This window comes from Plecotus auritus (genome assembly GCF_963455305.1).
Source record: "Plecotus auritus genome assembly, chromosome: 9".
NCBI classification, from domain to species: domain Eukaryota; kingdom Metazoa; phylum Chordata; class Mammalia; order Chiroptera; family Vespertilionidae; genus Plecotus; species Plecotus auritus.
The window spans coordinates 1,788,660-1,797,622 of record NC_137783.1 but is presented as its reverse complement, the minus strand read 5'-3'; the positions used below and the strand labels follow the sequence as shown (position 1 = coordinate 1,797,622).

Genomic DNA, 8,963 nt, shown 5'->3' with positions numbered 1-8,963 from the left:
GGGCCAAGCACCCGCTTCCTGTCTCTATGTAGCCACAAGGCTCCTGAGGGGAGGGGGGACCTGTCCTCTTCCTCCCCTCCCCTGGCCCCTCCCCTGGGGCCTCGGGCAGCCAGGTGCCTGGCCCCTGTCCTTGCTCTGCCCATGTGCTTAGGGGACTGGGGTGGGCTGGCATCCAGGTCTCTGAAAGGGGATCAGCCTCACCACTGACCAGTAGGCCCCAGCCCGGCCCAGATCAGCGGCCAGCGGTGACGCCAGCTCCTCTGGGTGCGCTGACCTGGCCGTGGGGCAGCCCCCGAGGTGTGCCTTGACTGAGGGCCTCATCCCCACCTCCCCGCGTGCTCAGGACGCCTGTGGCTCCGGAGACGGTCAAGCCACCTGCCGTCTCCTGGCGGGCCTGACGCGGGGCTGGGGCGGGAGAAGGCGCCCATGGACACTCACTGACGGGCCTGCGGGGGGAGCGGGGGGGCTGGACCCAGCAGCAGCGTGAGCAGGCAATGCCCACCAACAATGGCTGAGCCTCTGCACACGTGTGTGTGCATGCGTGTGCGTGTGTGTGTGTATGTGTGTGTGGGGGGGGATCACTCCCATTTGCTCCAGGGCCCCTTCGTAACATTAGGCGGTATTAAACACTCAATCGGGAAAATGAAATTTATTCCGGAGGCTCACGTATTTCCCGCCTCGGGCAGGCAAAGCAACTCGGAATGTCCCAAGCCCACAGCCCGTTTTTGCTGGAGGGCCTACGACAGAAGCGAGTGAGGGACGTGGTCCTATTGGCGCAACGTCCGTGATGCAACTGAAGACGTCCGCTCGCAGGCCGCTGTTCCACATGCGGGCGCAGCAGAGTCGTGGCCATGAGACAAACGGCGTGCTGTCCCTTTCATCTCTGTCGCATCTTCGCGTCCGTTGCTGACCGTCCCTTCTCGCCGGCTCCGGGCTGCAGGACCAGGCCCCTCCCACGAGGCTGTCACTCACCCCACGTGGGTCTTGGTCTGGGTTCCTCCCGAGGCCCTGCCTGTGCTCTGCGGATGCCAAGCTCACTGGCGGGAGAACAGCGACTGTGGGAGACGGTGACACTCGCATTGCGTCCGGTGGACAAGGCGCAGTCACTCACGGCACTGACTGGGCTGCGGGCGGCTTGGCTCCGAGCCGGGGCTGGAAGGGAACTCACAGGCTGCCCAGGAGGGAACGTGCGATAGAATTCCACAGCCTTCCATCTGTGGCGGCATCGTTGGAGTAAGGAGCTGCCCCGGGGAGGGGGGGGCCTGGGGTTGGGGGGGGACCGTGACGGGGGGGGGGGGGACAGCTCTCCGAGGAGCACACACATTCGGTTGTTTAAAACTGGTCCCATTCCTCTCTCTCTCTCTCTCTCTCTTTAAAATATATTTTTATTGATTTTGGAGAGGAAGAGAGAGAGATAGGAACATCCATGGTGAGAGAGAATCATGGATCGGCTGCCTCCTGCACATCTCCTACTGGGGACGGAGCCCGCGACCGGGGCCTGTGTCCTGACCAGGAATCGAACCCTGACCTCCTGGTTCATGGGCCGACGCTCAACCCCTGAGCCCCGCCGGCCGAGCTCACTCCTCTCTTCGCGAAGTTTCTGTGCAGAGTCAGAGCCTGTGAGCTCTAAGGAGCCCGTTCGTCCGTTTCCTAAATCCGGCAGCGGTTTGGAGCGGGGGTAGGAGATTTTCACAGGAACCTACGTTTCGCGGGGACCTGTGATGGATTAGCGTACCCAAATCGGCTTAAAGCGCACGTACTGGGTGCGTAGCTGCGGCGGCAGGAGTCTTCTACATTCATGAAACGGAGATGCACTCGGGGGGCCGAGACGTCTGCCTGTCAGCCACAGGGCCAAGCGGGCCGGGCCGCCACCTGAAGCCGGGTCCGCGGGAATGAATTGGAGCTCCTGTGCCCGGTCCCCGAGGCCCCCGGTCACCCGGCACAGCCTTGGCCAGCAAGGGGCTCGGACCCAGCAGCCCTCCCCCACCCCCACGCGGTCCCCTTAACCGCTCACACGTGGGAACGAGGGGAGGTGAACTGAAACCTCCCCCGTCTGCACGTGTTCACGGGAAATGAAGGCGCTGGCTGGTCATTAGGCCTGTGGCCTGCATCGCAAACGGTGGTCCTTCGGGGCCCTGCGCGCTGGGAGGAGGCGGCTGGGAGACCCCGCCCGCTCGGGCCGCGATGTCCTGACCGTGGAATGACCGAAGCGAGGCTGTGGCTGCCGAGCTGGGCCGTGGTGATGGTGCCCAAGGCCTGGCCTTGCCTCCCTTCCTCGAAAGTCGTCCGCTGTCCCCACGCTCACGCTGCTGGAACCGTTCCCAGGACTGTGATTCCGAGGCCTTCACTCCCTCGACGTGGACCGACTCCCCGCAGCCCCTCCTGCCGACAGCTCTATAAACCCCCAGCGCAGCTTTCAGGGTGCGGTCCCTGCGGATGGAGGAAGTGGGGGCCGGGGAGGGGCCAGGGCCTCACTGAGGGCTGGTGGCAGGGGCAGAGCCGGGGCTCTGAGCCTCAGCACCCCGGGCGCCCAACACGTGTGATGTAGACAGTGACCCCGCGGGCTCACCCCTTGCTCTGCTCTCGCCGCTCTTTCCTGTCCGGTGTCTCCGCCGTGCACTTGAGTTCACTGGCACCACCACATGCTCGTGGCGCGGCCTTGATCCTTTTCCGATGCTGTGTGGTTTCCGAGCCTCGGCCTTCTTGCCTGAAAAATTGGGCCTAAGTAACATTGGCTCGCAACGCTGCCACGAGGGTCCCATGACGTAGCAGAAAGGCTCAGCCGCGTGCCTGTCGCATGTGGGGCTCTGTGGTCCCACCCGTGGCTGGGGGTGGAGACTTGGTCACCTTAGTGGCACCAACATCCGCTACGATGTGTGGCCCCGAGCAGGTGATCACGGACCACCTGCTGAATGAATGAAAGAGCGAGCGGCCGAAACCGGTGTGGCTCAGTGGATAGAGCGTCGGCCTGCGGACTGAAGGGTCCCGGGTTCGATTCCGGTCAAGGGCATGTACCTTGGTTGCGGGCACATCCCCGGTGGGGGGTGTGCAGGAGGCAGCTGATCGATGTTTCTCTCTCATCGATGTTTCTAGCTCTCTATCCCTCTCCCTTCCTCTCTGTAAAAAATCAATAAAATATATTAAAAAGAAAAAAAAGAAAGAGCGAGCGAATGCGACTTGGGGATCATGGCAGGTGCCTGGTCTTCCAGTTTTGGGATGTCCTCGCTCTTGGAGAACCTTTATTCAAGTAATCCTTATTCACTGATTCAATCAATCAGTTAAAAACATCATGATGTCGCTGTGCAAAACTGTCAATTATGTCGATTGCTAATAAGAGCTCATGTTTCTGAGCTCTCTCTGAGTCCCAAGAATTGTGCTTGGTATTTGTCAGATACGTTATCATTCATTACTCTTCACGCCAGCCCACGGAGGGCATGTACCAGTCAGCTGCTGCCACAACGATGCTGCGTAAGGAAATTCCATCATCTACTGCAGCCGTGGGCAAACTACGGCCCGCGGGCTGGATCCGGCCCGTTCGGCTGTTCTATCCGGCCCGCAGAGCCGAAAGAGCGGAGGGTTCTCTTGCTCTCCCCTCCGCTCCTTTACTTTGAATTTATATTAGTTCACACAAACACTCCATCCATGCTTTTGTTCCGGCCCTCCGGTCCAGTTTAAGAACCCATGGTGGCCCTCGAGTCAAAAAGTTTGCCCACCCCTGGTTTACTGGCTTACAGCAGGCATCCCCCCTCCCCGCCATGGGTCCGTGGGTCAGCCGGGGGCAGCTGTGAGTCCAGCTGTAGGTGGGGTGACTCGGCTCCAGCCTGCACGCTGAGTTCAGGTGTACTCCACGTGTGTTCCTTCTGGGGCCTCCTTGGGACATGTTCTTCTCGTGCTGGGCCACAAGAACCGACAAGAGCAGGCCCAGCCCGCAACATGCTCCCAGCCTCTGACTCAGTCATGAGCCCCCGCGTCTCATTGTCTGAAGCAAGTCATCCGTGTGCTCTGAGACTGGGACAGGGGTGGGCAAACTTTTTGACTCGAGGGCCACCATGGGTTCTTAAACTGGACCGGAGGGCCGGAACAAAAGCATGGATGGAGTGTTTTGTGTGAACTAATATAAATTCAAAGTAAAGGAGCGGAGGGGAGAGCAAGAGAACCGGATAGAACAGCTGGATCCGGCCCGCGGGCCGTCGTTTGCCCACGGCTGGACTGGGACAAGGATGTGGATTGTCATTCCCGCCAGGGGATCGATAATTCAATCTACCCCTAGGAGGTGCTATTATAAGCCTCAACTGAGACCCCACGTCACTCAGCTGGTAGGCATGGGCCGCAGGTTTGAACCCAGGTGATTTAACTCCGGAATCACGGCATCCTTACCAGCGTGCATCTGGGGAAGGGGCATTTATTTTCTCAGAGAGCTGCATTTCCATCACTCCCTCCTTCACACGCGCCTGGCATTCGGCTGTTCTCTCGACTCTCCAGAATCACAGGCTCAGGCGCAGTTCTTGGGTGTATTTTTTTGAAATGAACGTCGAGGGGGAAAACTCACCCCTCCCCCCCGCCCAGTTCATCTCGGGCACGTGTATAAAATACCTTTGCAAAAGTCTCTGGTGGAATTCGTATCAAAGCGGCTCCGTGATTTCACTTAGAAACAATTTGCTCCACGTCAGACGTGATTCCTGACACCTGAACGTGAAAGGGGTCCGGGTGGGCCCAGCGCCACCTCCATGAGGAGTCCGTGTGTGCTGGGAGGGAGGAGAGGAAAGACGGGAGGGGGGGTGGTTGTGGAGTAATGTTCCACACACCCTTACAGAAGGGATTTCCTCCTCGGCGTTTCCATAGAACCTTCCCCGTGTTTGTTTAAACCCGTCGCACACGCCGGCCTGACAGCTGCCTGGCCCAGGGCCTTCCCTGCAGACGCACGTACAACCGACCCTTTTACCGGCGCCCTGCCCCGTGTCCCCCGGTGCAATTACTTGGGCATATAAACCTCCCTGAAAGGCAGGCTTTGCTTGGGAGCTAATAAATAAGCCCCCAAGCCACAACCTGGGTAGGACCTTGAAAAATGGCATCACCATCTACGGGGAGTTATGAACCCTGCAAAAAAGCAGCTCATTGTATTTCCAGAAAAAGCGTTTTGTTTTTTTTTTTTAATAATAATGATGAATAAAAATCACCCAGGCGTCTGTCTATGTGGAAAAAGCTATGGGGTCTGAGAGTCCAGGGCTGGCGGCCGCAATAACCTTTCTGTGCAGGTTTTATGGAAGAGGCCTTATTTGCAGAAAAACAAGAGACCGTTTTGAAGAATCCCCCGGGCACCCCATCTTCCCAGGTGCGTTCAATCCCGAGTGTAACACAAGCTGATCACCTCCAGGCAGGTTACCCTCTGTGGGGGGCTGAGATGGAGCCTCAGCAATAAAGATCATGTTTTTCCAGAAAAAAAGAGGAAGGGGGGGGGTGGGGGTGGGTAGGCCACTGTCAGGAGGCGCCCCCTAGCGGTGTGCAGGCTCCCCGCTTAGAAGGCACTCTGGGCCCCACTTCTGGTCGCTTTAAGGAAGGTTCTGGACCGTGGCCACGGGGACGTGGGCCGGCAAAGGGCGGCGTGCCTGCAGACAAGGGTTCATTTCTGTCCCTTGGACCTGTTTCCTGAGCGCCTGGCTGTGGTGCTCTGAGCGCCCCTGGGGCCGAGTCTTCCCGGATTCAAAGTGTCTTTTCTTTAACGGATGGCGTCCTCAGAACAGAATCCGGAGAACCGACCACTGGCGCGGCTCCCGTGACCTCGGGCAGCCCAGGTGGTTTCCTGGGGCGCCGCCTCGGGCCACTGCGGCAGGCGGGGGGGTGGGGGGCGCTCGGTCCCGCCAGCCTCCCCTCCGCGGAGCAGCAAAGGCGCTGGGCCCAGGGGCCCGGGAGCCTCCTGGGGATGCCAACACAGCCCAGCCGAGGGCGCAGGACCCACCCGCGGCGCGGCCTGGCAGTCCAATGCGTGGGGCTGGCTCCAGGCCGCCGGGTCGTTAAAAATGTCTCCGGCGGGGGGCGGGGGGGGGGGTCGCTGGCAGACTCCAGGGGTCTCGGTTTTCTTTCTGTTTGAAATCACCGCATCGCACACCCCGTGTTTACTCGGAGGGGAGGGGGCGGGACCAGACCCAGCGCCCGGCGCACGCCTGGGTCTCACATTCCAGATCCGGGCTGCGGCGTGTCCGCGCGACAGGCGGCGGGGGAGGGTGCGCGCGGGCTGTTTCCTTCGCCCTCCGCACGCCACTCCCAAACTTTTCCTTCCTGCGCTCGCTCGGCAGGCAGGCAGGTTGACGCGCCTGGATGCCGGGCTCGCGGCGCGGGGCTGGGCGCGCTCCCGCGGAGCCGGAGCCGCAGAGGCCCCCGGGCTGCGCTCGTTTTTCGCAGGTACAAGTTGGGTGCCAGTCGCGGGGGTGGGGCGGGGAGGATCGGCGGGAGGCGCCTGGTTCCGGGCTCCCGCGCCCCTCAGCGTGCCCGCCCCGCAGCGCCGGCGGAGGCCCGGCCGGGCTGGGCAGAGGGAGTCCCGGCCGGCGGAGGCTGTGCGCAGCCTCAATCCCCGCGGCGCTCCCGGCGCGCTGGTGGCGGAGGCGGCGGCGGCGGCGGCCCAGGCAGACAATGAACTTGCGAGCGCGCCGAGCCGAGGCAGGTCTGGGCCCGGTGCTGCTCCGCGGCCCGGTCTCCACGAGGCTCCCGCGGTCCCCAGGAAGGCCGTCCCCTCGCCGCCGGTCCTGGCGGTGCGATGGCAGCTCCGCGCGCCCGGCACCCACGGGAAGGGCTGGCCGGCGGCTGCGCCAGGGCCCGCACGCCCTCTCCCTGCTGGAGTGGATGCAGCCGGAGCTGGGGGACCGGGGACCTGGCGCCGGGGTGGTGGCGCTGTGGACAGCCCGAGGCCTGCGGGGGGCGCACGCCGCGGGGCGAACACGGGTCGGCTGACCCAAAAAATACGGTCCCCGGAGTAGCGCCACCCCGCTTTGGAGGCTGCAGGCGGAAGACGGACGGACACACAGCCCAGTGCTTTCGCCCAGTGAGCGCGTTGGGTGGGGGGTGGTTGGGGCTGGGGGGCGGGGTTCCCTGGCCGGGCGCTCTGCTCCGCCGCGCACTTCGGGGAAGTTTCGGGCACCCGCCACTCTCCCCGGCTCTGGCTCGGAGCCACCCCTCGACCCCCGACTCCGGTGTCGCGGCTGCTCTAGGCGGAGGGGGCGTGTGATTGCGGGGGGTTCCGGGGGTGGGGACCGCGGGGGCGGGCCTGGGAGGAGGCAGGGGCGTGGCCAGGCCCCAGCGGCCTGAACTTTTGCTCTCGGCGCCGCCCCTTTCCTCCCCGCCCGCCGCCTGCGCCTCCTCCCTGCGCCCAGCCCCGGTCGCGCGGCAGCGAGGCTCCGGAGTTGCAGGCACTTCCCAGCGGCGGCTCGGGGTCCCTGGCGAGCCGAGCGTGGCAGGTCCGAGTGGCGCGGCGGGGCGGGGGTTGGGGGGGCGGCGGGCCGTGGGGAGCCAGGGGGGCGGCTGCCCCGGCGCGGGGCAACGCTGCGGTCGTGATGGAGCGCGAGTCTGCTGGGCTGTGTGCGCGGGTGGAGAGGACGGGTGACTGTGGGAGGATGGGGGGCGGGGGGGCGGTCCTTGGCGCCCTTGGAGCCCCCTGGGATCGCGGATGGAGGTGCCCGTGCCCGGGAGCCTTGCGTTTGGGGAAATGAATGAGGAGCCGTGGAAGCGCCTTCCGACTCCTCCGGGCGCGCTGATTGGATTGGCCGGCGCGAGCACGCGTGTGCGTGTTAGGATTCGGAGCCGCGGGTGCTGGGCGCGGCTGCCCTGCCGCCCCGTCGCGGTCCTGGGTGCTCAGGTGCCCGCGGCCCCCGTCGGCCCGGGTCGGCCCGCGCGGCTGGAGCGCCGGCCGGTGTTGAAGCCGCACGATGGGGCCGGGCTGCCGGCCTCGTGGGAGGAGGCTGGAGAAGGAGGCGGCGAAGCTGGCTGCGACCCGCTCCTGGGGCTCCCGTGTCCCCGTCCCCCGGGCCCTTGGCTGGGTTCACGGTGGGTGAGTTCATGGCACGGAGTTTTCCGGATGAGGTGGGATCTCAGGGCGCTGCGAAGGCTCCCTCTGCTCCCCCCCCCCCCCAAACCCCGTTGCAAAACCAGGAGCCCTCCCTCCCGGAGCGGGCACTGTGTGGGAGCAGGATGGATCCACAACAGATCGAAGGTGGTTTTGTTTAGGAGAGCATCGCAATAAACATGCTTTATACACTAGGCCGTTTTTACCAAATAAGTTTGTCTAATAGTCCTGAACGAGTGGCAGGGAAGTGATCGTCTTCTTTTTTATTTTAAATATATTTTTTATTGATTACAGAGAGGAAGGGAAAGGGAGAGAGAGAACCATCAACCATGAGAGAATCATTGATGGGCTGCCTCCTGCACGCCCCCTACTGGGGATCTAGCTGCAACCCCGGGAATGTGTCCTTGACCGGGAATCAAACCACTGGTTCACAGGTCAACGCCCAACCACTGAGCCACCTGGCCGGGCGAGCCCCAGGCCCTTTGAACCTGCACCGCCAGCCGCTTTGGGTTGGTGCTGGTTTGTGGTGAGACCGTGGCCATGCAGGGCCTGACTGGCACCAGGGGGACGGGGAGTGGAGGCTGGGGCTGCCCTGACGGGTGAGCCTGGGACCCCCCCCGCCCCTAGAGAAGGCAGCGTGGACTCAGCTCCAGCCGTGGGGGAGGAAACGGAGTAGACAGGTCTTGTTAATTTTCTAGAGAATTCTCAAGCCTGGAATGAAGTGTGGGCTCGAATTCTAGAAGCCGAGCGGAGGGTAGGTGAGGGCCTGCCCCGAGGTCGGAGCTTGGCATCAGCCTGGTGTTTGTTTACTGGGGAGAGCGCCCCATGTCAGAGATGTGGCAGGGTCACCCCCCCCCCCCCCCCGAGGGCTGAGGGTCTGGGAACTGCCCGTCGTGCCTGTGGCCACGCG

The 8,963-nt window shown here is 63.2% G+C and overlaps 1 protein-coding gene across 1 annotated transcript in view; it reads left to right on the top strand.

The window, feature by feature from the left end:
* Nucleotides 1–6,543: 6,543 nt before the first annotated feature.
* CHST15 (carbohydrate sulfotransferase 15) overlaps nt 6,544–8,963 on the top strand; it is a 43,274-nt gene continuing 40,854 nt past the window's right edge. The window contains 1 exon segment of the mRNA XM_080641791.1: nt 6,544–7,036. The gene's annotated coding sequence lies outside the window, so the exon portion shown is untranslated.